A 27,090-nucleotide genomic window follows, 5' to 3' on the forward strand; every position below is an offset into this window, starting at 1 on the left:
GCTCGTGTGGAGAACAAGTCTATCTGGGGTACACCCCATTTGGCTGTTATCAACTTGAACACTTTCCTGTTGAGCATCCATTCCCCCTGATGCAGAGTGTGGCGGCTGAGGAAGTCTGCACGAAGATTGTCTATGCCTCTGATATGAACTGCCGACAAGGATAGTAGGTGACCTTCGGCTAGCTCCATGATGTCTGAAGCAACTCCCATAAGATTTTCTGACCGAGTACCTCCTTGACGGTTCAGATAGGCCACTGCGGTTGTGTTGTCGGAGAAGACCCTTGTATGAGAGCCTCTCAGCTGAGGGAGAAAGTGGAGCAGGGAATAAAATATAGCCTTCAACTCTTTTACATTAGAGGAATTCTCAAGCTCTGCATAAGACCAGAGACCCTGGGCTACCTGATCCTGAAAGTGTGCTCCCCAGCCATCGGGACTAGCGTCCGTGGTAACGTTAGTGGATGAAGTGATAACCCATAAAACTCCCTTAGATAGATTGCCCCAATCTAACCACCATGCAAGGGAGTGTATTACATCTGACGTTAGAACGACTGTGTCATCCAGCTTTCCTTCCCTCCTAATGTCCTCTTGTAATACAAATTTCTGTAGCTGTCTAGTGTGGAATTGCGCCCATTGGACTGCGGGAAGACAAGAAGTCAGGGAACCTAATAAAGACATGGCATTCCTCAATGACATACTACGCTTACTGATGGCTATACTCACTTTATGTATTATGGTGGTCTTTTTCTCATCAGGAAGCCTACATATCTGGTCAACTGAGTCCAATAGGAGCCCCAGAAATTTCTGACATGTCACAGGCTGGAGCCTGGATTTTTCCCAGTTTATAATCCAGCCCAGTTTTTGCAAAGAAAATACTACTTCCCCCAACCTCCTCTCACACTGTAGGGAATCTCTACCTACAATCAACAGGTCATCTAGATACGGAATTACTAGTGTGTCCCTTACTCGTAGGAAGGACATTACCTCTGATAGTAATTTGGTAAAAACCCTTGGAGCCATGGATAACCCAAATGGCATAGCCCGGTATTGTAGGTGACAGACCTGCCCCTCTATAACCACTGCTACCCGGAGAAATTTTTGGTGTAACTGGTGTATGGGGAGATGGTAGTAAGCATCCTTAAGATCCAATACTACCATGTAACAATTTGGAAACAAATTTTTAATAGCTGAACGAATAGATTCCATTTTAAATGTTCTGGGTTTTATAAAGGAATTTAATTTTCTCAAATTGATTATGGTTCTGAAAGAGCCGTCCGGCTTAGAAATTAGAAATAAGGGGGAGTAGAAGCCCTTCCCTATCTGGGATGGTGGTACTTTTATTAATACGTGTTTGGATATGAGGGATTTAATTTCCGTTTCAAGGGCCTCCTGCTGAGGCCTAGATTTTAAGGATGTAAGAAGGAAGGAATCCGGAGGTGTTTGGATGAAATCTAAAGCGAGGCCTGAAGAAACTAAATTGATGGCCCACGGATTGACCGTTATTTCCTTCCATTGCTCTGCAAAGTGTAGAAGTCTAGCTCCCACTGGCAGAACCGGGTCAACGGAATTTATCCGCTGGCTTAAAGGGACGTTTATTGAATAGATTTCCTTTTTGTTTGAATTCCTTATTATTATTCCATCGGTCTTTAAAGCCTCCCTTCTTGCCGAATGGTGGCTTCCTGAACGCCCTTCTGTAAGAAGGAATAAAGGGATTAGGGAACCCCTTCTTCCTTTCACCCGCCTTAGTGAGTATTTCGTCTAACACTGTTCCGAAGAGGTACTCACCCTGACAGGGTATGGCACACAATTTGGACCTGGACTGGGCATCTCCTTTCCAGTTTTTTAGCCATAAGGCTCTACGAGCCGTGTTAGTAAGACTGGCCGTTCTGGCCGCTAGACGGAGTGAGTCAATAGAGGCATCAGAAATAAATGCCGCAGCCCCCTTAATTAAAGGAATAGCGGAGCGCAATTTTTCCCTGGATACTCCGGCCTTAATGTTTTGGTCCAGCTGGTCGAGCCAAACTAGCATAGACCTGCTAGTAGATGTGGCTGCAATTGCAGGTTTAAAGGCAGTTACACAGGCCTCCCATGACTTTTTAAGTATTGTGTCAGATTTCCTGTCCATAGGATCTGATAATGAACCTGCATCTTCGACTGGCAGGGAGGAACGGCGGGAGGTGGATGCCACAGCCGCATCCACTTTAGGTACTTTGGACCAAGTGGTCAAGTCCTCATCATCGAAGGGGTATCTCCTTTTACATGAGACTGGCACAAACCCTTTTTGTCCTTTATTCCATTCCCAAACTCAAAAAGAACTTAATTAAACAAATAAGGTCAAAATATTCAAAAACTAACAAGAACCTTATGGCACTAGAATGATATTAGATAAAATCTTAAATTTTTATTAAGCATATATTAAAACCTTTAACCATACAGCAAATAATACACACAACCGTGCACACTGCAACTGACCCTCACGCTATGATCACTGACTTGCCCTGCCTATACAGCGGAGGTTGGCACCCTAATCAGATAACGAGAGAGGCGCCCCCGCTCCTCGACGACTGGTCCTGGGGCTCCTATTTAGGCCACTAGCATAGGTGATACAATTGAACCCCAGTCTCACGCGGTAGGAAAGTACTAAATACGCATGGTAATTTGCTTGTCAGAGCGTGTTAAGACCATGTGAAGAAAAGTGATGCCGTGCCTAAAGTGCTGACAAACAGTGCAAACAAACTAGACTAATACTGACACCTGTTCTGTGACCACCTACCTAACTGTGGGGGTTGGCACCCTACTGTGCAGCGGAAGTGGCGCCCCCACTCAACGATGGCTCTCCCTAGCAATAGCCCTAGAACCTCTAGATGTGGCTAGTGGTGGTGGAGCCTAATCATATGATAAAATACAGATAAATATAATTCCAGATAATAACTTAGATATAATAAATGGAGCAATACCACATCACCACAATCTAGCCACAAGGCTTAATTGATGTATGCAAAGGAAGGAGGCCACATCAGTTATAATAAATGCAATACCGCATCACCACAATCTAGCCACAAGGCTTAATTGATATATGCAAAGGAGGGAGGCCACATCAGTTATAATAAATAAAGGTAGGATGGTGTTAAAGGTTATAATGCAGTATGGATAAACCTGCACACCCAGGATGTGATACCAAAGAACAGTGTCAGTTAAAGTCAGATTATACTCATCATAAATGGATGATGTTCTTGAGGACCCATGCCTCACGCCTCAACGCGTTTCACCAACTGGATCATCAGGAGGCCCGGATAAATGATGCTGCATGGTGAACACCCAAAACACTAGTATATATAGATAATCTTGGCCCTGCCAGTCAGGCAGCCCTACCTTAATAACTGCAGGTCTATTGCCGCCCATTCTTATCTCCCATTCACTTAGACCTTCTTCTCAAAGGTATATGGTAGCTCGCCAGGCTTGTACTACCGGTAATATGAAAAGTATATACACCGCTCTGTTAGTAATCGATCCCGGCGTCCATTAACCACATGGAACGCCGGGTCGTGTGCGGATGACACTGCGCATGTCCGGGCCAGCTGTTTAGAACTATTTCCCGAGATCTGCCTCATCCGGATCACCGCGCAAGACCGGAAACACCCTGGCGGCCATTTTCTTGAAGTCTCAGACAATACGGGTACTTCATGCACGCTGGGTCTATTACCTCAATGGGCATTTTAACTGAGAATATCCCCAGCCTAATAGGGACACCATCTAGCGGACGATTAATTTTGCACACCCTAGAGTACCAGCCGCATATGACCGCAGATGTCCCCGGTCAATGGTTCTGTTACTTAGCTGTACATATTTACTGCGCATGCCCCAAACCATAAAACACGCCAGAAGTGGATTTTATACATCCTATGATGCTAAATGCATGTTGCCCCAGTCTTTTTTGCCCATATAATATAATATATACATCTGTAAGTACCACATCAGATATATATTAGCATTCTGGACCCTGCAGATATGTAAAGAGAAAGGGGAGGGAGAGGGAAATGTAATATTTTAATCATGTACAATCGATGAATGGCAGTTTTACCAAAAAACAAAAAAAAAAAAAAATGAGTGTTCCAGACACAAGAAAGGCCTTGATAGATAATCAGATCTGCTCGATATAACACAATAATTTGTGGATCCCATATTAAATGGGATGAAGGACAAGGCACAGCAATCTGATCGTATAAATATAAGGAACAGTACCCCAACAATTATTGGGGAGGTAACCAAAACAGGCCTCAGGCACTCAGTCATTATATACAGAGGCATATAAATATACCCATATACATACACCAAAGAGGGGGAGAGGAGGTCTGTTGGATGTTTTGTCTAAAGAAAACAGGCATAAGATGCATTTTCGTTCAAACCCCTTGGGGTGATACAATTGAAGCGGTAAATCCAGGCACACTCCTTCTGTAATAGTAACCTGTCAAAGTCCCCGCCCCTAATGTTAGGGGTGAACGTATCCAAAATACTGAATGAGATATCACTTAGATTACCTCCGTGTATCTCATTTACATGTCTAGCAACAGGGGTATCACGTTTGTGTTTGATATCACCAATATGTTCCCCAACCCTCCTCCTCATCTCTCTTCTAGTTTTCCCCACGTAATTTTTGGGGCAGCTACATGTGGCCACATAGACCACACCACTGGTTTTGCAGTTGGAAAAATCACGCAAAAAGAATTCTCTACCATTGAATGCGCTCTTAATTGATCTACATGGCTGCATGTATTTACAGTTTACACAACCTCCGCATCTAAAAAAACCACACGTCTTACGGTCCAACCAGGTACCAGCAGGGGATGACCTTTTAAAATGACTATATACCAGATTGTCCCTAAGTGAGCGACCTCTTCTATATGTTATCTGTGGTCGAGGGCCCACTATGTCAGCCAAATCTGGATCCGCTGTTAGTACATCCCAATATCTGGAAAGAATTTTTATTACCCTGCTGTTTTGACAGTCATAGGTCCCAATAATTCTGGTCCTGGTTGGAGTAGAGCTTTTGCCATGGTTCCGAGTTTGCGTCTGCAAGAGAGAATTCCTTTCTTGTGTCAAGGCATGATTATAAGCTTTTTCAATAATACCCCTAGGGTAGCCCCTTTCAGTGAACCTATTTTTCATGTCCACTGCTTGTTTGTGAAAGGCATCCATGTCGGAGCAGTTCCTCCTTAGCCTCAGGAACTGGCCTTTTGGGATACCAATTTTTAGAGCCTTCGGGTGGTGACTTTCCCATCTTAATAGACTATTCGTGCTTGTTGGTTTACGAAAAATTTTTGATTTTAATGATCCATTGGCCAGTTTAGTAATTTGAACATCCAGGAAAGCTAAAGTGGTCTCATTCAGCTCATAGGTGAACTTCATCCCTACTTCATTTATATTGAGCTCTCTCATGAAAGCCATAAATTCCTGTTGTGTCCCATGCCAAATTACGAACACGTCGTCGATATATCTATACCAGACATTGACGTGTTCATGCCACCATTTTGTATCATCGGTAAAGACTACGGTTTCCTCCCACCAGCCCAGGAACAGATTGGCGTAAGATGGGGCACAAGGGCTGCCCATCGCGGTGCCCCTGAGCTGGTGGAAGTACTTCCTGTCAAAAGTAAAAAAATTCCTTGTCAGAATAAATTGTAAAAGACCCAACACGAATAGGCTATGTTGTCTACATTGAACAGCTCTTGATTTTAGATAATGTTCTACCGCACCTATACCCAAATTATGTGGTATATTGCTATAAAGGCTCTCTACATCGATGGAGGCCAAGAAGGAACCCTCCATGACATGGATGCCCTCCAACTTGAGGAGAAGATCAGAGGTGTCCCTAATATATGAGGGAAGGGATAACACAAAAGGACGGAGTATCTCATCGATGTAAACGCCACAATTTTGGGTTAGCGAATCAGACCCCGAGACTATTGGGCGCCCTTTTAGAGGATCTAAACCCTTATGCACCTTTGGCAAGGTGTAAAAGGTAGCCAGCATTGGATGTGATGGTAATAGAAAATCAAATTCACTTTTACAGATAAGTTTCTCTACTCTTGTCTCAAGAAGACATTTCAGCTCCTCTTTATAATTGGCCGAAGGGTCATTAGAGAAGATCTCATAAGTGTCCCGATCTTTCAAAATTGTATGACACATATCAATATACTTAGCTTCAGTCATAATTACCAGATTCCCCCCCTTATCGGAGGGCTTGATAACCAGACCCTTCTTTTTGATAAGTTGGCCCAACGACTCCTGTTCTGCTGTTGTCAAATTAGAGTCAGTGGGCCCTGACGGGATTTTTCTTAGATCTCTCTCGACAAGACTGAGGAAAATGTCCACACTTGTGATATCACCTTGAGGGGGCATTTTTGTACTCTTATTTCTCAGACTGGTATATGGAGCCCCTGCACTTGATGACTCATTCTCCTCTAGGAGACCCACGAGTGCTCTAAATCCCTCAACCTCGTCCTCATTTATGCCCAATCTTTCACACTCCATTTTGTCATTATGTGTGAAGAATTTTCTCCATCGTAATTTTCTACAAAATAAATGGATGTCCTTAGTCCAGCCAAAGCTGTCAAATTTATTTGTAGGGACAAAATTCAAACCCTTCCCCAGGACACAGTACTCTTCCCGTGTGAGAGGGATATCTGCCAGATTGACAATTCGGCCATGATTCAGAACACTTTGGGCCTCAGATGGTACCCTGTTCTGATGTCCCTCTCTAAAAAAGAGGATGAAGATGAGGAGGAGGGGGATGGTTGTGGATATGAAGCATTTCTTCCACTCGTAGATACCCCTGCTCCCTGTTGGTTCTGACCTCCTCTGAAAAAACCCCTGGTGTGCTGCCTTCCTCTGTTTCGCCATCCTGATCTGTAACGTTTCCCTTCTCTTGAGGGAAAATTTGAGGATGGCTGAGATCTTTCCGTATCAGATGTTTCAATATCTGAGGAAGATATATCAGAGGTATTATTTTGATGGAAGGAATAAGCCTGATTCTCCTCAAAGGCCTTCAGATCCCTCTGAAATTGTGACTGCTTCCTTTCTTTAAGATAAGATTGATATTTTTCCACTGATGTTTGCAACAGGCCCTCCCGTCTATTAAAGTCCGGGTCTGCCTTTAATTTTAGAATTTGTTCTATAGACTTATTCAGCTGTTTTGATGAAGCTTCAAATAATTTCTTCTCCTCCTCGAGGAGCAGCTGCATGAACCTTATAGAGGAATCTATGGATTCTTTCACCCACTTAGTCAATAAGTCTGTGGAAGCAGCCCTAGGTGAGGGATTTAAATTGATTCTGAGGCCTCTGGGGATCACCCTGTTTTTAATGTAATTCTCTAAGGCCTTAATTTCCCACCAAGATTTAATGTGTGCTTTGTAGTCACCATATAGGTCACCGAACTGTGCTTTTAGAGACTGATTTGCACCACTAGCGCCTAACTGACCACTAGTGCAAAAAGCCTGATTAGCGTCCTCCAACCAAATATCCGTGTTGAGAGGGCCCGACAGAAAACTTGCCATGCCCGCCAAGGGAAATAAACTCAAACTCAAAAAGAACTTAATTAAACAAATAAGGTCAAAATATTCAAAAACTAACAAGAACCTTATGGCACTAGAATGATATTAGATAAAATCTTAAATTTTTATTAAGCATATATTAAAACCTTTAACCATACAGCAAATAATACACACAACCGTGCACACTGCAACTGACCCTCACGCTATGATCACTGACTTGCCCTGCCTATACAGCGGAGGTTGGCACCCTAATCAGATAACGAGAGAGGCGCCCCCGCTCCTCGACGACTGGTCCTGGGGCTCCTATTTAGGCCACTAGCATAGGTGATACAATTGAACCCCAGTCTCACGCGGTAGGAAAGTACTAAATACGCATGGTAATTTGCTTGTCAGAGCGTGTTAAGACCATGTGAAGAAAAGTGATGCCGTGCCTAAAGTGCTGACAAACAGTGCAAACAAACTAGACTAATACTGACACCTGTTCTGTGACCACCTACCTAACTGTGGGGGTTGGCACCCTACTGTGCAGCGGAAGTGGCGCCCCCACTCAACGATGGCTCTCCCTAGCAATAGCCCTAGAACCTCTAGATGTGGCTAGTGGTGGTGGAGCCTAATCATATGATAAAATACAGATAAATATAATTCCAGATAATAACTTAGATATAATAAATGGAGCAATACCACATCACCACAATCTAGCCACAAGGCTTAATTGATGTATGCAAAGGAAGGAGGCCACATCAGTTATAATAAATGCAATACCGCATCACCACAATCTAGCCACAAGGCTTAATTGATATATGCAAAGGAGGGAGGCCACATCAGTTATAATAAATAAAGGTAGGATGGTGTTAAAGGTTATAATGCAGTATGGATAAACCTGCACACCCAGGATGTGATACCAAAGAACAGTGTCAGTTAAAGTCAGATTATACTCATCATAAATGGATGATGTTCTTGAGGACCCATGCCTCACGCCTCAACGCGTTTCACCAACTGGATCATCAGGAGGCCCGGATAAATGATGCTGCATGGTGAACACCCAAAACACTAGTATATATAGATAATCTTGGCCCTGCCAGTCAGGCAGCCCTACCTTAATAACTGCAGGTCTATTGCCGCCCATTCTTATCTCCCATTCACTTAGACCTTCTTCTCAAAGGTATATGGTAGCTCGCCAGGCTTGTACTACCGGTAATATGAAAAGTATATACACCGCTCTGTTAGTAATCGATCCCGGCGTCCATTAACCACATGGAACGCCGGGTCGTGTGCGGATGACACTGCGCATGTCCGGGCCAGCTGTTTAGAACTATTTCCCGAGATCTGCCTCATCCGGATCACCGCGCAAGACCGGAAACACCCTGGCGGCCATTTTCTTGAAGTCTCAGACAATACGGGTACTTCATGCACGCTGGGTCTATTACCTCAATGGGCATTTTAACTGAGAATATCCCCAGCCTAATAGGGACACCATCTAGCGGACGATTAATTTTGCACACCCTAGAGTACCAGCCGCATATGACCGCAGATGTCCCCGGTCAATGGTTCTGTTACTTAGCTGTACATATTTACTGCGCATGCCCCAAACCATAAAACACGCCAGAAGTGGATTTTATACATCCTATGATGCTAAATGCATGTTGCCCCAGTCTTTTTTGCCCATATAATATAATATATACATCTGTAAGTACCACATCAGATATATATTAGCATTCTGGACCCTGCAGATATGTAAAGAGAAAGGGGAGGGAGAGGGAAATGTAATATTTTAATCATGTACAATCGATGAATGGCAGTTTTACCAAAAAACAAAAAAAAAAAAAAAATGAGTGTTCCAGACACAAGAAAGGCCTTGATAGATAATCAGATCTGCTCGATATAACACAATAATTTGTGGATCCCATATTAAATGGGATGAAGGACAAGGCACAGCAATCTGATCGTATAAATATAAGGAACAGTACCCCAACAATTATTGGGGAGGTAACCAAAACAGGCCTCAGGCACTCAGTCATTATATACAGAGGCATATAAATATACCCATATACATACACCAAAGAGGGGGAGAGGAGGTCTGTTGGATGTTTTGTCTAAAGAAAACAGGCATAAGATGCATTTTCGTTCAAACCCCTTGGGGTGATACAATTGAAGCGGTAAATCCAGGCACACTCCTTCTGTAATAGTAACCTGTCAAAGTCCCCGCCCCTAATGTTAGGGGTGAACGTATCCAAAATACTGAATGAGATATCACTTAGATTACCTCCGTGTATCTCATTTACATGTCTAGCAACAGGGGTATCACGTTTGTGTTTGATATCACCAATATGTTCCCCAACCCTCCTCCTCATCTCTCTTCTAGTTTTCCCCACGTAATTTTTGGGGCAGCTACATGTGGCCACATAGACCACACCACTGGTTTTGCAGTTGGAAAAATCACGCAAAAAGAATTCTCTACCATTGAATGCGCTCTTAATTGATCTACATGGCTGCATGTATTTACAGTTTACACAACCTCCGCATCTAAAAAAACCACACGTCTTGACAGTCATAGGTCCCAATAATTCTGGTCCTGGTTGGAGTAGAGCTTTTGCCATGGTTCCGAGTTTGCGTCTGCAAGAGAGAATTCCTTTCTTGTGTCAAGGCATGATTATAAGCTTTTTCAATAATACCCCTAGGGTAGCCCCTTTCAGTGAACCTATTTTTCATGTCCACTGCTTGTTTGTGAAAGGCATCCATGTCGGAGCAGTTCCTCCTTAGCCTCAGGAACTGGCCTTTTGGGATACCAATTTTTAGAGCCTTCGGGTGGTGACTTTCCCATCTTAATAGACTATTCGTGCTTGTTGGTTTACGAAAAATTTTTGATTTTAATGATCCATTGGCCAGTTTAGTAATTTGAACATCCAGGAAAGCTAAAGTGGTCTCATTCAGCTCATAGGTGAACTTCATCCCTACTTCATTTATATTGAGCTCTCTCATGAAAGCCATAAATTCCTGTTGTGTCCCATGCCAAATTACGAACACGTCGTCGATATATCTATACCAGACATTGACGTGTTCATGCCACCATTTTGTATCATCGGTAAAGACTACGGTTTCCTCCCACCAGCCCAGGAACAGATTGGCGTAAGATGGGGCACAAGGGCTGCCCATCGCGGTGCCCCTGAGCTGGTGGAAGTACTTCCTGTCAAAAGTAAAAAAATTCCTTGTCAGAATAAATTGTAAAAGACCCAACACGAATAGGCTATGTTGTCTACATTGAACAGCTCTTGATTTTAGATAATGTTCTACCGCACCTATACCCAAATTATGTGGTATATTGCTATAAAGGCTCTCTACATCGATGGAGGCCAAGAAGGAACCCTCCATGACATGGATGCCCTCCAACTTGAGGAGAAGATCAGAGGTGTCCCTAATATATGAGGGAAGGGATAACACAAAAGGACGGAGTATCTCATCGATGTAAACGCCACAATTTTGGGTTAGCGAATCAGACCCCGAGACTATTGGGCGCCCTTTTAGAGGATCTAAACCCTTATGCACCTTTGGCAAGGTGTAAAAGGTAGCCAGCATTGGATGTGATGGTAATAGAAAATCAAATTCACTTTTACAGATAAGTTTCTCTACCAGTGCTGTCTCAAGAAGACATTTCAGCTCCTCTTTATAATTGGCCGAAGGGTCATTAGAGAAGATCTCATAAGTGTCCCGATCTTTCAAAATTGTATGACACATATCAATATACTTAGCTTCAGTCATAATTACCAGATTCCCCCCCTTATCGGAGGGCTTGATAACCAGACCCTTCTTTTTGATAAGTTGGCCCAACGACTCCTGTTCTGCTGTTGTCAAATTAGAGTCAGTGGGCCCTGACGGGATTTTTCTTAGATCTCTCTCGACAAGACTGAGGAAAATGTCCACACTTGTGATATCACCTTGAGGGGGCATTTTTGTACTCTTATTTCTCAGACTGGTATATGGAGCCCCTGCACTTGATGACTCATTCTCCTCTAGGAGACCCACGAGTGCTCTAAATCCCTCAACCTCGTCCTCATTTATGCCCAATCTTTCACACTCCATTTTGTCATTATGTGTGAAGAATTTTCTCCATCGTAATTTTCTACAAAATAAATGGATGTCCTTAGTCCAGCCAAAGCTGTCAAATTTATTTGTAGGGACAAAATTCAAACCCTTCCCCAGGACACAGTACTCTTCCCGTGTGAGAGGGATATCTGCCAGATTGACAATTCGGCCATGATTCAGAACACTTTGGGCCTCAGATGGTACCCTGTTCTGATGTCCCTCTCTAAAAAAGAGGATGAAGATGAGGAGGAGGGGGATGGTTGTGGATATGAAGCATTTCTTCCACTCGTAGATACCCCTGCTCCCTGTTGGTTCTGACCTCCTCTGAAAAAACCCCTGGTGTGCTGCCTTCCTCTGTTTCGCCATCCTGATCTGTAACGTTTCCCTTCTCTTGAGGGAAAATTTGAGGATGGCTGAGATCTTTCCGTATCAGATGTTTCAATATCTGAGGAAGATATATCAGAGGTATTATTTTGATGGAAGGAATAAGCCTGATTCTCCTCAAAGGCCTTCAGATCCCTCTGAAATTGTGACTGCTTCCTTTCTTTAAGATAAGATTGATATTTTTCCACTGATGTTTGCAACAGGCCCTCCCGTCTATTAAAGTCCGGGTCTGCCTTTTATTCCATTCCCGTTTAACCAGGTCCTTGATGGCCTGATTCACTGGAAATACATGGCCTTTCTTTTGCGAAAGACCAGCAAACATAGCGTCCTGAGGTGTCTGAGGTTCTTTAGACTCTGATACTCCCATAGTACCCCTCACTGACTTAATCAGACTATTTACACTGTCTGTAGGGAAACAGACGTAATCCTCGTCATCCGAGGAGCCCGATCTTTGAGAAACGTCTGAGCTGACCTCCCCACTTTCTGCTGACGTGTCTGCTGCAGGAGAAGGCGCCTTCCTGGTTCTTTTTCCCACATTCACCGCCGGACTACTACCCAAGGACTGAAGTTCTTCCCTTATCATGAGACGAATCTCCTTCATCCTGACCGAACTCTCCTGCTGCAAGGTGTAATCTATGCAACTCTGACATAATCTTTTAATATAGGAGTCCGGCAGGGGCTCATTACACATCGCACACTGCTTGTGCCTAGATTTCTCCGTCCGCTTACCCTATAAGATAGAAGCAGGAGAAACTACCATTAGCCCCCATAAAGCCAGCTACACATTTACCCAGGAGTAAGGTTAAATACCGTCTGCCGGGTTGTACGATCAGCTTTTGGTGCAGAGCGGCCTGACTTTTTCACCGATTTCTCAGTGGAGTCACTCCTCTTTGAGTGTCCACTGCCTTTCTCTTTGGCATCACCACTAGGCAGGATTAAATCCTCCAGTGGGCGCTCGATATCCTCCTGGGACGACATGTTGCGCAACCAGGAGAGCTCTAAACTGCCTTATATAGCACCGCCTGTGCCTCACAGCTGAGAAAGCACTCCCCTTTTTTTTTTTTTTTTTTTATACCTGATCAACAGAGGAGATCAGCGATTATCCCAGGTGTGTGGCCCGCAGTCTCCTTCTCCAGCCGCAGATGCTTGCAGTAATTACCGGCAACCGCTGCGCCCATAGACGAGCCCAGGCTGCCCCCGCGACCCCGGAAGTTGAACCAAGCATTTCCGGGACGCCGCTGCTACTGCGCATGCGCCGGCGTCTCTGCTACACGCTGGAAGACGCTCTAGCGCTGTACCTGCAGCCCTGTTAGCTTCACTCTGGAGGGACCAGGAGGGGAACAAAAAAAAACCCCCGGGGAGACGCCAGCCTACCGCAGCTCCACCAGGAGCATATCTTCCTACCTGCCCCGGACCCCGGGCTGGACGAGGTAGGTGCCGCTCCGCAACATCGGTGGCCTCATACAACAGTGGCCCAGCAGGGAGACTGTTGAAGGCTTCAGCAGATGAGGGGTCCACAGGATCATCCCCCCGTCTCTGTTTACCCGCTCTGGAGCCCCTGCCGCTCAGCAGAGTCGTACAGGCGGCAGTCCAGGCGGGTCTTCCTCTTGATAGCAACTCCATAGAGTCTTCTCTGTGGGTTCCCGTCTAGGAACAGGAAACCAACTGAGGAGCGAGGGGGGGGCCGCCCCTTTTATCTCTCTGTAGGTTTCCTGTTCCCAGGGGCGGATCCCCTCTCTCAGTGGGTGCTGTCGTGGCGAATAGAAAACATTGTTTTTCAACTTACGTGTTGCAATTTTAAAGAAGAAACAGAATAAGCAATTAAGTCACCCCTAGTTAATATTTGGTTGCACACCCTTTTGGATTGATGACAACCTTCAAATGTTTCTTGTAGCCATATCTACTATATAATTGTCTAAGGGGTACTTTCGTCTTTCTGTCCTTCTGTCACGGATATTCATTGGTCGCGGCCTCTGTCTGTCATGGAATCCAAGTCGCTGATTGGTCGTGGCAAAACGCCCACGACCATTGCCACGACCAATCAGCGACGCGCACAGTCCGGAAGAAAATGGCCGCTCCCTACTCCCCACACTCAGTGCCCGGCGCCCGCATACTCCCCTCCGGTCACCGCTCACACAGGGTTAATGCCGGCGGTAACGGACCGCGCTATGCCGCGGGTAACACACTCCGTAACCGCTATTAACCCTGTGTGTCCCCAATTTTTTACTATTGATGCAGCCTATGCGGCATCAATAGTAAAAAAATGTAATGTTAAAAATAATAAAAAAACTAAAAACCTGCTATACTCACCCTCCGTAGTACGCCGACCCGCTCGCGGAGTTGAAGGAGTTCCCAGAGATGCTTAGCACTTGTTGGCCCTTTTGCCTTCACTCTGCGGTCCAGCTCACCCCAAACAATCTCGATTGGGTTCAGGTCTGGTGACTGTGGAGGCCAGGTCATCTGACGTAGCACCCCATCACTCTCCTTCTTGGTCAAATAGCCCTTACACAGCCTGAAGATATGTTTGGGGTCATTGTCCTGTTGAAAAATAAATGATGGTCCAACTAAACGCAAACCGGATGGAATAGCATGCCGCTGCAAAATGCTGTGGTAGCCATGCTGGTTTAGTATGCCTTCAATTTTGAATAAATCCCCAACAGTGTCACCAGCAAAGCACCCCCACACCATCACACCTTCTCCTCCATCCTTCACGGTGGGAACCAGGCATGTAGAGTCTATCCGTTCACCTTTTCTGCGTCGCACAAAGACACGGTGGTTGGAACCAAAGATCTAAAATTTGGACTCATCAGACCAAAGCACAGATTTCCACTGGTCTAATTTCCTTGTGTTCTTTAGCCCAAACAAGTCTCTTCTGCTTGTTGCCTGTCCTTAGCATTGGTTTCCTAGCAGCTATTTTACCATGAAGGCCTGCTGCACAAAGTCTCCTCTTAACAGTTGTTGCAGAGATGTGTCTGCTGCTAGAACTCTGTGTGGCATTGACCTGGTCTCTAATTAGAGCTGCTGTTAACCTGCGATTTCTGAGGCTGGTGACTCGGATAAACTTATCCTCAGAAGCAGAGGTGACTCTTGGTCTTCCTTTCCTGGGGCGGTCCTCATGTTAGCCAGTTTCTTTGGTTCAAGGTTTTTGCCACTGCACTTGGGGACACTTTCAAAGTTTTCCCAATTTTTCAGACTGACCGACCTTCATTTCTTAAAGTAATGATGGCCACTCGTTTTTCTTTACTTAGCTGCTTTTTTCTTGCCATAATTCAAATTCTAACAGTCTATTCAGTAGGACTATCAGCTGTGTATCCATCAGACTTCTGCACAACACAACTGATGGTCCCAACCCCACTTATAAGGCAAGAAACCCCACTTATTAAACCTGACAGGGCACATCTGTGAAGTGAAAACCATTCCCGGTGACTACCTCTTGCGTAGACATTTGTTTGATCTATTCTATTTTAACCTGTCATTGTGACTTTACTGTACACCGGACTGAATTGCCGGCTTGTCTATAGAACACTGGTGCGTATTTATCGCAAATTACACTGATGGTCCATGTGTAATCCGTATTTTTCTCGCTCCTATAGACTTTAATTGGCGGATCTTCTGTGCAATACGCTGACAAACTTAACCCCTTCACCCCCAAGGGTGGTTTGCACGTTAATGACCGGGCCAATTTTTACAATTCTGACCACTGTCCCTTTATGAGGCTATAACTCTGGAACGCTTTGACGGATCTTGGCGATTCTGACATTGTTTTCTCGTGACATATTGTACTTCATGTTAAAGGTAAAATTTATTCGATATAACTTGCGTTTATTTGTGAAAAAAATGGAAATTTGGCGAAAATTTTGAAAATTTTGCAATTTTCCAACTTTGAATTTTTGTGCCCTTAAATCACAGACATATGTCACGCAAAATACTTAATAAGTAACATTTCCCACATGTCTACTTTACATCAGTACAATTTTGGAACCAAAATTTTTTTTTGTGACGGAGTTATAAGGGTTAAAAGTTGACCAGCAATTTCTCATTTTTACAACACCATTTTTTTTTAGGGACCACATCTCATTTGAAGTCATTTTGAGGGGTCTATATGATAGAAAATACTCAAGTGTGACACCATTCTAAAAACTGCACCCCTCAAGGTGCTCAAAACCACATTCAAGAAGTTTATTAACCCTTCAGGTGTTTCACAGGAATTTTTGGAATGTTTAAATAAAAATGAACATTTAACTTTTTTTCACACAAAATTTATTTCAGCTCCAATTTGTTTTATTTTACCAAGGGTAACAGGAGAAAATGGACCCCCAAAGTTGTTGTACAATTTGTCCTGAGTACGCTGATACCCCATATGTGGGGGTAAACCATTGTTTAGGCGCATGGCAGAGCTTGGAAGGGAAGGAGCGCCATTTGACTTTTCAATGCAAAATTGACTGGAATTGAGATGGGACGCCATGTTGCGTTTGGAGAGCCCCTGATGTGCCTAAACATTGAAACTCCCTACAAGTGACACCATTTTGGAAAGTAGACCCCCTAAGGAACTTATCTAGATGTGTGGTGAGCACTTTGACCCACCAAGTGCTTCACAGAAGTTTATAATGCAGAGCCGTAAAAATAAAAAATCATATTTTTTCACAAAAATGATCTTTTCGCACCCAATTTTTTATTTTCCCAAGGGTAAGAGAAGAAATTGGACCCCAAAAAATGTTGTGCAATTTGTCCTGAGTACGCTGATACCCCATATGTGGGTGTAAACCATTGTTTGGGCGCATGGCAGAGCTTGGAAGGGAAGGAGCGCCATTTGACTTTTCAATGCAAAATTGACTGGAATTGAGATGGGACGCCATGTTGCGTTTGGAGAGCCCCTGATGTGCCTAAACATTGAAACTCCCTACAAGTGACACCATTTTGGAAAGTAGACCCCCTAAGGAACTTATCTAGATGTGTGGTGAGCACTTTGACCCACCAAGTGCTTCACAGAAGTTTATAATGCAGAGCCGTAAAAATAAAAAATCATATTTTTTCACAAAAATGATCTTTTCGCCCCCAATTTTTTATTTTCCCAAGGGTAAGAGAAGAAATTGGACCCCAAAAAATGTTGTGCAATTTGTCCTGAGTACGCTGATACCCCATATGTGGGTGTAAACCATTGTTTGGGCGCATGGCAGAGCTTGGAAGGGAAGGAGCGCCATTTGACTTTTCAATGCAAAATTGACTGGAATTGAGATGGGACGCCATGTTGCGTTTGGAGAGCCCCTGATGTGCCTAAACATTGAAACTCCCTACAAGTGACACCATTTTGGAAAGTAGACCCCCTAAGGAACTTATCTAGATGTGTTTTGAGAGCTTTGAACCCCCAAGTGTTTCACTACAGATTATAACGCAGAGCCGTGAAAATAATTTTTTTTTTTTTTCTCAAAAATGATTTTTTAGCCCCCAGCTTTGTATTTTTACAAGGGTAACAGAATAAATTGGACCCCAAAATTTGTTTTCCAATTTGTCCTGAGTACGCTGATACCCCATATGTGGGGGGGAACCACTGTTTGGGCGCATGACAGAGCTCGGAAGGGAAGGAGCGCCATTTGGAATGCAGACTTAAATGGATTGGTCAGCAGCCGTCACGTTGCATTTGCAGAGCCCCTGATGTACCCAAACAGTACAAACCCCCCACAAGTGACCCCATATTGGAAACTAGACCTCCCAAGGAACTTATCTAGATGTGTTTTGAGAACTTTGAACCCCCAAGTGTTTCACTAAAGTTTATAGCGCAAAGCCGTGAAAATAAAAATTCTTTTTTTTTTTTCACAAAAATGATTTTTTAGCCCCCAGTTTTGTATTTTCACAAGGGTAACAGGATAAATTAGACCCCAAAAGTTGTTGTCCAATTTGTCCTGAGTACGCTGATACCCCATATGTGGGGGGGAACCACTGTTTGGGTGCATGACAGAGCTCGGAAGGGAAGGAGCGCCATTTGGAATGCAGCCTTAAATGGATTGGTCTGCAGGCGTCACGTTGCATTTGCAGAGCCCCTGATGTACCCAAACAGTACAAACCCCCCACAAGTGACCCCATATTGGAAACTAGACCTCCCAAGGAACTTATCTAGATGTGTTGTGAGAACTTTGAACCCCCAAGTGTTTCACTACAGTTTATAACGCAGAGCCGTGAAAATAAAACATCTTTTTTTTCCCACAAAAATGATTTTTAGCCCCCAAAATTTTTATTTTCCTAAGGATAACAAGAGAACTTGGACCCCAGAAGTTGTTGTTCAATTTGTCCCGAGTACGCTGATAACACATATGTTGGGGTAAACCCCTTTTTGGGCGCACGGGAGAGCTCGGAAGGGAAGGAGCACTGTTTTACTTTTTCAACGCAGAATTGGCTGGAATTGAGATTGGACGCCATGTCGCGCTTGTAGAGCCCCTGATGTGCCTGGACAGTGGAAACTCCCCAATTCTACCTGAAACCCTAACCCAAACACACCCCTAACCCTAATCCCAACGGTAACCCTAACCACACCCCTAGCCCTGACACACCCATAATTCTAATCCCAACCCTAATCCAAACGTAAATGTGATCCAAACCCTAACCCTAACTTTAGCCCCAACCCTAACTTTAGCCCCAACCCTAACTTTAGCCCCAACCCTAACTTTACCTCCAACCCTAGCCCTAACCCTAACCCTAACCCTAACCCTAAACGTGACTGAAATACGTGGCACTGAAATACGTGGCACTGAAATACGTGGCACTGAAATACGTGGCACTGAAATACGTGGCACTGAAATACGTGATACGTGGCACTTAAATACGTGGCACTGAAACACGTGGCACTGAAATACGTGATACGTGGCACTGAAATACGTGGCACTGAAATACGTGGCACTGAAATACGTGGCACTGAAATACGTGGCACTGAAATACGTGGCACTGAAATACGTGGCACTGAAATACGTGATACGTGGCACTGAAATACGTGGCACTGAAATACGTGGCACTGAAATACGTGGCACTGAAATACGTGATACGTGGCACTTAAATACGTGGCACTGAAACACGTGGCACTGAAATACGTGATACATGGCACTGAAATACGTGGCACTGAAATACGTGGCACTGAAATACGTGGCACTGAAATACGTGGCACTGAAATACGTGATACGTGGCACTGAAATACGTGGCACTGAAATACGTGGCACTGAAATACGTGGTACTAAAATATGTGGCACTGAAATACGTGATACGTGGCACTGAAATACGTGATACGTGGCACTGAAATATGTGATACGTGGCACTGAAATACGTGGCACTGAAACACGTGGCACTGAAATACGTGGCACTGAAATACGTGGCACTGAAATACGTGGCACTATGACTGTCAGAAAATGTTCATTAAACGGTTAGGGGTGAGGTTAGGGGTAGAGTTAGGGTTAGGGTTTGGATCCCTTTATCACCTTGATGGTGGTGGGTGGCTTTTCAGTGTGTTTAAATGCATGCGTTTTTAACGCAAACAAACGCATGTGCTTAAAAACGCAAGAAAATACTGCAGGTTGTATTTCTGAAAATGAACGCATGCAGAAAAAAAACGCATGCGTTTGAAAATGCGACCAAACGCGTACAAAAAAAACGCATGCGTTTTCAATGTTAAATATAGGGAAAAAACGCATGCGTTTTTTTGTGCAAAAAACGCTGCAGACAAAAACGCAAGTGTGAAACCAGCGACGCTTTTTATAGCAAAAAAGTTTTTGCGTCTCCACATTTTGAGACCTATAATTTTTCCACATTTTGCTCCACAGAGTCATGTGAGGTCTTGTTTTTTGCGGGACGAGTTGACGTTTTTATTGGTAACATTTTCGGACACGTGACCGTTTTTGATCGCTTTTTATTCCGATTTTTGTGAGGCAGAATGACCAAAAACCAGCTATTCATGAATTTCTTTTGGGGGAGGCGTTTATACCGTTCCGCGTTTGGTAAAATTGATAAAGCAGTTTTATTCTTCAGGTCAGTACGATTACAGCGATATCTCATTTATATCATTTTTTTATGTTTTGGCGCTTTTATACGATAAAAACTAAAATATAGAAAAAATAATTATTTTCGTATCGCTTTATTCTCAGGACTATAACTTTTTTATTTTTTTGCTGATAATGTTGTATGGCGGCTTGTTTTTTGCGGGACAAGATGACGTTTTCAGCGGTACCATGGATATTTATATCAGTCTTTTTGATCGCGTGTTATTCCACTTTTTGTTCGGCGGTATGGTAATAAAGCGTTGTTTTTTGCCTCGTTTTTTTTTTTTTTTTCTTACGGTGTTTACTGAAGGGGTTAACTAGTGGGGCAGTTTTATAGGTTGGGTCGTTACGGACGCGGCGATACTAAATATGTGTACTTTTATTGTTTTGTTTTTTTTATTTAGATAAAGAAATGTATTTATGGGAATAATATATATTTTTTTTTTATTATTTATTTAGGATTTTTTTTTTTTTTTTTTTTACACATGTGGAAAAAAATTTTTTTAACTTTTTTACTTTGTCCCAGGGGGGGACATCACAGATCATTGATCTGGCAGTGTGCACAGCACTCTGCCAGATCGACGATCTGCTGTGCAGGGCTGCAGGCTTACCAAGCGTCTGCCCTGAGCAGACACTCGGTAAGCCACCTCCCTCCCTGCAGGACCCGGATGCCGTGGCCATCTTGGATCCGGGACCTGCAGCCAGGAAGGAGGTAGGAGACCCTCGCAGCAACGCGATCACATCGCGTTGCTCCGGGGGTCTCAGGGAAGCCCGCAGGGAGCCCCCTCCCTGCGCGATGCTTCCCTATACCGCCGGTACACTGCGATCATGTTTGATCGCGGTGTGCCGGGGGTTAATGTGCCGGGGGCGGTCCGTGACCGCTCCTGGCACATAGTGCCGGATGTCAGCTGCGATATGCAGCTGACACCCGGCCGCGATCGGCCGCGCTCCCCCCGTGAGCGCCGCTGATCGGTGATGACGTACTATCCCGTCGGCGGTCATACGGGCCCACCCCACCTCGACGGGATAGTACGTCAAATGTCGGGAAGGGGTTAAAGGGAACCTGTCACCACGTTTTTGGAAGATGGGATAAAAATAGCGTTAAATAGGGGCAGAGGTGGACGTTACATTAGTGTATTTGTTATGCGTTTATTACCCACCTAAGTTGCCGAAATACCTTTGCAAAGTCTCCGTTTTCGCCTGTCAATCAGGCTGGTCTGGTCAAAAGGGCGTGTTGTCTTCCCCCAGATTTTGCGTAGTTTTCCGTTGGTGGCGTAGTGGTGTGCGCATGCTCAAGGTCCCGAATCCTCTGCCAGGGGATTTAAAAGAGCGCGCTGTTCGTTATTTCATTGGTGATCGGTGGGCGCGGCCATCTTCCTTTGGCCGCGCGTGCGCAGAAGCGGTGCTCTGCTGGCCGCGGCTTCAGGAAAATGGCCGCCGCGATATCCATCTGCGCTCGCGCGGCATCCCGCGGCCATTTTCCTGAAGCCGCGGCCAGCAGAGCGCCGCTTCTGCGCACGCGCGGCCAAAGGAAGATGGCCGCGCCCACCGATCACCAATGAAATAACGAACAGCGCGCTTTTAAATCCCCTGGCAGAGGATTCGGGACCTTGGGCATGCGCACACCACTACGCCACCAACGGAAAACTACGCAAAATCTAGGGGAAGACAACACGCCCTTTTGACCAGACCAGCCTGATTGACAGGCGAAAACGGAGACTTTGCAAAGGTATTTCGGCAACTTAGGTGGGTAATAAACGCATAACAAACCCACTAATGTAACGCCCACCTCTGCCCCTATTTAACGCTATTTTTATCCCATCTTCCAAAAACGTGGTGACAGGTTCCCTTTAAAATACAGCTGCAAAATATACGGCAGATAGGAGCTGCCCCATAGAGAATCATTGGTCCGTGTGCAATGCGTAGTTTTTGCGCCTCTCATACGTCCGTAAAACTCTCTAGTGTAATGCCGGCCTTACATGTTACAGCAGACATAGCCTGATGGGAGTGGTAGTCCCATCAGACGACGTCTAGGTACACACAAACACCTGCACACAGACACCCATGCACATTCTCCACCCACACACAGAGGCACGTACATATTCTCTGCCCACACTCTTTCTCCTTCTGACATTTCCTTTCTGCAGCATTTTTGGCATGCAAATCCACACACCTTTTTACACCTGCGGTTTGGCTGCAGATTTGACTGACTCAGTGTACGTTAATGGGGGCAGAAACGCTGCAGATCTGCAAAAGAATTGGCATGCTGCGGAAAATAAAACGCTGCAAATCAAGACGAAATTGTCCGCAGCATGTGCACACCAATTCTGGATTCCCATTAACATTGCTTGAGCAATTCTTTGCAGATTTGGTGCAATTCTGCGCAGAAAAAACGCTGCGGATCCACAACAAATCTGCAACATGTGCACATAGCCGGGCTCACACACGCAGGATGCCTTATACCAGTGTTCCCCAACTCCGGTCCTCGAGAGCCACCAACAGGTCATGTTTTCAGGATTTCCTTAGTATTGCACAGGTGATAATTGCATCACCTTCACAGGCAATAATTCCATCACCTGTGACATACTAAGGAAATCCTAAAACATGACCTGTTGGTGGCTCTCGAGGACCGGAGTTGGGGAACACTGCCTTATACATATATTAGACACACACATACAGGATGCCTTACACATGTTTTGTGCATACACAGCTTGAATACACACACACAGTCAGGCTTATATATACACACACACAGTAAGGGTATGTTTCCACTATCCAGATTGCCGGCGCTTTGGATGGAGCGGAGAACTCGCTCCGCCCAAAGCGCCGCCCCCTTCTGAACACGCGGTGATTCCGGATGTGTTCATTGCGGAATCTCCGCACCCCATTCATAGGGCCCTGTGTTTTACCTTGCGGCGACGGAGCGTCGCCACAAAGTAAACAGATATGCTGCGATCTAAAAAGACGTGCCGCATGTCCGGAAACGCAGGGCCGCCGGATGCGTGTTCGCACGCATAGTGGAGACGGGATTTCATAAAATCCCCTCCACTATGCTGTAACATCTGGACGCTGCGGATTGAACGCTGCGGCTCTACGCAGCGTTCAATCCGCAGCTATTCCGGATGTAATCCGACCTGTGGACACGCACCCTAAGGCTACTTTCACATTTCCATCGGTATGGGCCCGTCGCAATGCATCAGGCCGACGTACCGGCGCACGTTGTGAAATTACTGCACGACGTGGGCAGCGGATGTAGTTTTTCAACGCATCTGCTGCCCATTCTGCAGTCCGGGGAGGAGGGGGCGGAGTTTCGGCCGCGCATGCGCGGTAGAAAATGGCGGACGTGACGCACAAAAAAAGTTACATTTAACTTTTTTTGTGCGTCGCGTCCGCCAACACACGACGAATCCGTCGCACGACGGATGCGACGTGTGCCCATCCGTCGCTAATACAAGTCTATGGGCAAAAAACGCATCCCGCAAGCATATTTGCAGGATCTGTTTTTTGCCCATAACGACGGATTGCGACGGAGCCCAGAAGACGGAAGTGTGAAAGTAGCTTAAGCCTTATTCACACACATACAGAATGCCTTCTTATACATATATTATGCACACACAGCTTATACACACATACACAGCCGGGCTGATACACACACATGCAGGATGCTTATACACAATATACACAATCAGGCTTATTCACACACACACACACATGCAGGATGCCATACACACATATTATGAACACACAGAATGGCTTATACACACACATGCAGGATGCCTCATAAATATATTTTGCACACACACCTTATTTACACACACACAGAAGCTCATACACACACACACACACACAGCCAGGCTTATACATGCACACAGTCGGTCTTATACACATACACCCAGGAAGCCTCATACATATATCATGCACACACAGCTCAGTCGCACACACAGCTCAGTCACACACACAGCCAGGCTTATACAGACACACGGTTTAAACTTACACATATACACACAGTTACATCCAGCTATGTGTATATACCTATAGCACAAGGAGCATGTGAGCCAATAGCGGAGCCCAGCACCAGAGGAGATGGCACCAGGCCATGATTGGGAGCGCCTCTCTTCACACCTCCCTGCCCCCACTTCAGGCCTGCTGTGTGGGCGGCCACGTACTGTGGGTGACCGCGGGGTGTGGACTAGGACAGCACACTTGCTTCTGATAAAAGGTTACTGACTTGCTGTGCTCCCTCCCCTCAGGCCGTTCTCTGCAGGCGGCTCCCAGCAGGCCGTTCTCTGCAGGCGGCTCCCAGCAGGCCGTTCTCTGCAGGCGGCTCCCAGCAGGCCCTGTTCTCTGCAGGCGGCTCCCCTCAGGCCGTTCTCTGCAGGCGGCTCCCAGCAGGCCCTGTTCTCTGCAGGCGGCTCCCGCGCAGGTGACGTGTCTCCCAGCAGTCCTTGCACTCTGCAGGCGTCTCCCGCGCAGGTGACGTGTCTCCCAGCAGTCCTTGCACTCTGCAGGCGTCTCCCGCGCAGGTGACGTGTCTCCCAGCAGTCCTTGCACTCTGCAGGCGTCTCCCGCGCAGGTGACGTGGCTCCCGGCAGTCCCTGTTGTCTGTTGCAGCTGTCCCCCGCCCCGCGCAGATGAACGCGTCCACCGGAGCCGGAGTGAACCGTTCCCCGCCATCGTTAGACGCCGTGTGCAGAGGAAGGATGGCCTCCGAGCAGCGCAGAGTGTCCGTCACGTCCCTGTACATCGCGAACCTGCACCCAGACGTCTCCGAGCTTATGCTGTATGAGAAGTTCCGCCCTGCCGGCCCCATCTTATCCATCAGAGTGTGCAGGGACCCGGTCAGCCGCCGGTCTTACGGTTATGCTTACGTCAACTTCCAGTGTGCAGGGGACGCCCAGCGTGTGGTGGATGCGATGAACTATGACGTCATATGTGGCAGGCCTGTGCGTATAATGTGGTCACTACATGACCCCTCCCTGTACAAGAGTGGGGTGTTCATCAGGAACCTGGACACATCCGTTGATAGCAAAGCCCTGCACGAGGCGTTTTCTACATTTGGGAAGATATTGTCAGTCACGGTCACGGGTGATAAAAAAGGATCCGGATTTGTCCATTTCGAGACCCAAGATGCAGCAGAGAAGGCCATCGAGGCGATGAATGGAGTCCTTTTTAATGACCGCATAATATCGGTGGGACACTTCCAGTCGCGCAGTAAACGGGAAGTTGAGTCTAGTGCCAGAGCCAGCGAATGGTTCACCAACATATACATCAAGAACTTTGCAGAGGACATGGATGATGAACATCTGAAGCAACTGTTTGACCATTATGGCCCTATGGTTAGCGTTAAAGTCATGATCAATGAGTTTGGGAAGTCAAAAGGATTTGGGTTTGTCAACTTTAAGAGACATGAGGATGCGCTAAAAGCTGTGGAAGAAATGAATGGCAAGGACATGAATGGTAGGGTCATCTATGTAGGCCGAGCCCAGAAGAAGGTGGAGAGACAAACTGAACTGAAAAGAAAGTTTGAACAATTGAAGCTGTACAGAATCACACAAAGCCAGGGTGCCAACCTCTATGTCAAAAATCTGGACCACGGTATTGATGATGTGAGGCTGCGAAAAGCATTCTCTCCATATGGGACCATCACCAGTGCCAAGGTAATGATGGAAGGTGGACACAGCAAAGGATTTGGCTTCGTGTGCTTCTCCTCTCCACACGAGGCAATCAATGCTCTCTCCAAAATGAGTGGTAGAGTCATTGGTGACAAACCACTGTATGTTTCCCTGGCAGAGCGCAAGGAGGAACGTCAAGCCCGTCTAACAGACCAGCACATGAAGAGCTTGGTCAACAGGAGATCGGAAACCAATCCACGTAATCCTCATCAGTTACCTATATACAGAGCCATGCCAACTATTAAACCAGTTCAAATGAACTCTTCCTATTACAAAAATATGCAAATAGCCCAAGTTAGGCCAAGTCCACCTTGGAAATTACAGAATGAAAGACTTGACTCATTTCAGAATATGCCAGGGCCCATCCAACTTCCTCCTGTAAGACCTTCAACATTTAACACCATAATATCAGCTCAGAGTGTTAACACTTCAACACAAGCAGCAGGGCTGCAACCTATATCTGCTTCCACAAGTCACTCAATCTCTCAGTTTGCCTATAATGCCGGTGCTCGTAATCTACAGCACCTTAATCAACCACGCTTTACTACGCAACAGCCTGCTGTCCATGCACAAGGAGAACTCAAAGCCACTGTGCTGTCCTCAGCTTCTCAAGAGGAGCAGAAAGAAATGCTGGGCGAACGCCTCTTCCCTCTGGTCCAAGCCATACAACCTACAATGTCCAATAAAATAACTGGGATGTTACTAGAGCTTGAGAATTCGGAACTGCTCCACATGCTTGAGTCACCAGAATCCCTCCGCTCCATGGTAGAGGAAGCTGTTGAAGTACTGAAAGCCCATCAGGCAATGGACACGTCACATAAAACTGCTGATGAAGCTGATTAAAAAGCCTAAGCATGGAAAACTGGGAGGACATTGAATAAAAACGCTAAACATGAAAAAGTTATACGTTAAAGATTATTTGTAGTTTTGGGGTTTTTTTCAAAGAGCTTTTATTGCATGGAAATTATATTAAAAGTTTAATTGATAATTCTAAAGTATTTGGTGTATGAATATATATTACTAGATGGTGGCCCGATTCTAACGCATCGGGTATTCTAGAATATGTATGTCCACGTAGTATATTGCCCAGCCACGTAGTATATTGCCCAGTTACGTAGTATATTGCCCAGTTACATTGTATATTGCCCAGTGACTTAGTATATTGCCCAGTTACATTGTATATTGCCCAGTAACGTAGTATACAGCACAGAGCCACATAGTATATTGCACAGCCCATGTAGTATATTGCCCAGCTACGTAGTATATTGCCAAGCCACGTAGTATATTGCCCAGTGACGTAGTATACAGCACAGAGCCACGTAGTATATTGCACAGCCCATGTAGTATATTGCCCAGCTACGTAGTATATTGCCCAGCCACGTATGACACG

The 27,090-nt window shown here is 45.5% G+C and overlaps 1 protein-coding gene and 1 pseudogene across 2 annotated transcripts in view; one reads left to right on the forward strand and one right to left on the reverse strand.

Moving 5' to 3' along the window:
- Nucleotides 1-27,090, reverse strand: part of LOC143775068 (uncharacterized) — a 187,793-nt gene that overhangs the window by 73,243 nt on the left and 87,460 nt on the right. The window lies entirely within an intron of this gene.
- LOC143776327 (polyadenylate-binding protein 1 pseudogene) lies at nt 24,368-26,688 on the forward strand (annotated as a pseudogene). Its single transcript, XR_013215804.1, has one exon. The product of XR_013215804.1 is annotated as a polyadenylate-binding protein 1 pseudogene (transcript).

Source organism: Ranitomeya variabilis, chromosome 5 (assembly GCF_051348905.1).
Source record: "Ranitomeya variabilis isolate aRanVar5 chromosome 5, aRanVar5.hap1, whole genome shotgun sequence".
In the NCBI taxonomy this organism is placed as follows: Eukaryota; Metazoa; Chordata; class Amphibia; order Anura; family Dendrobatidae; genus Ranitomeya; species Ranitomeya variabilis.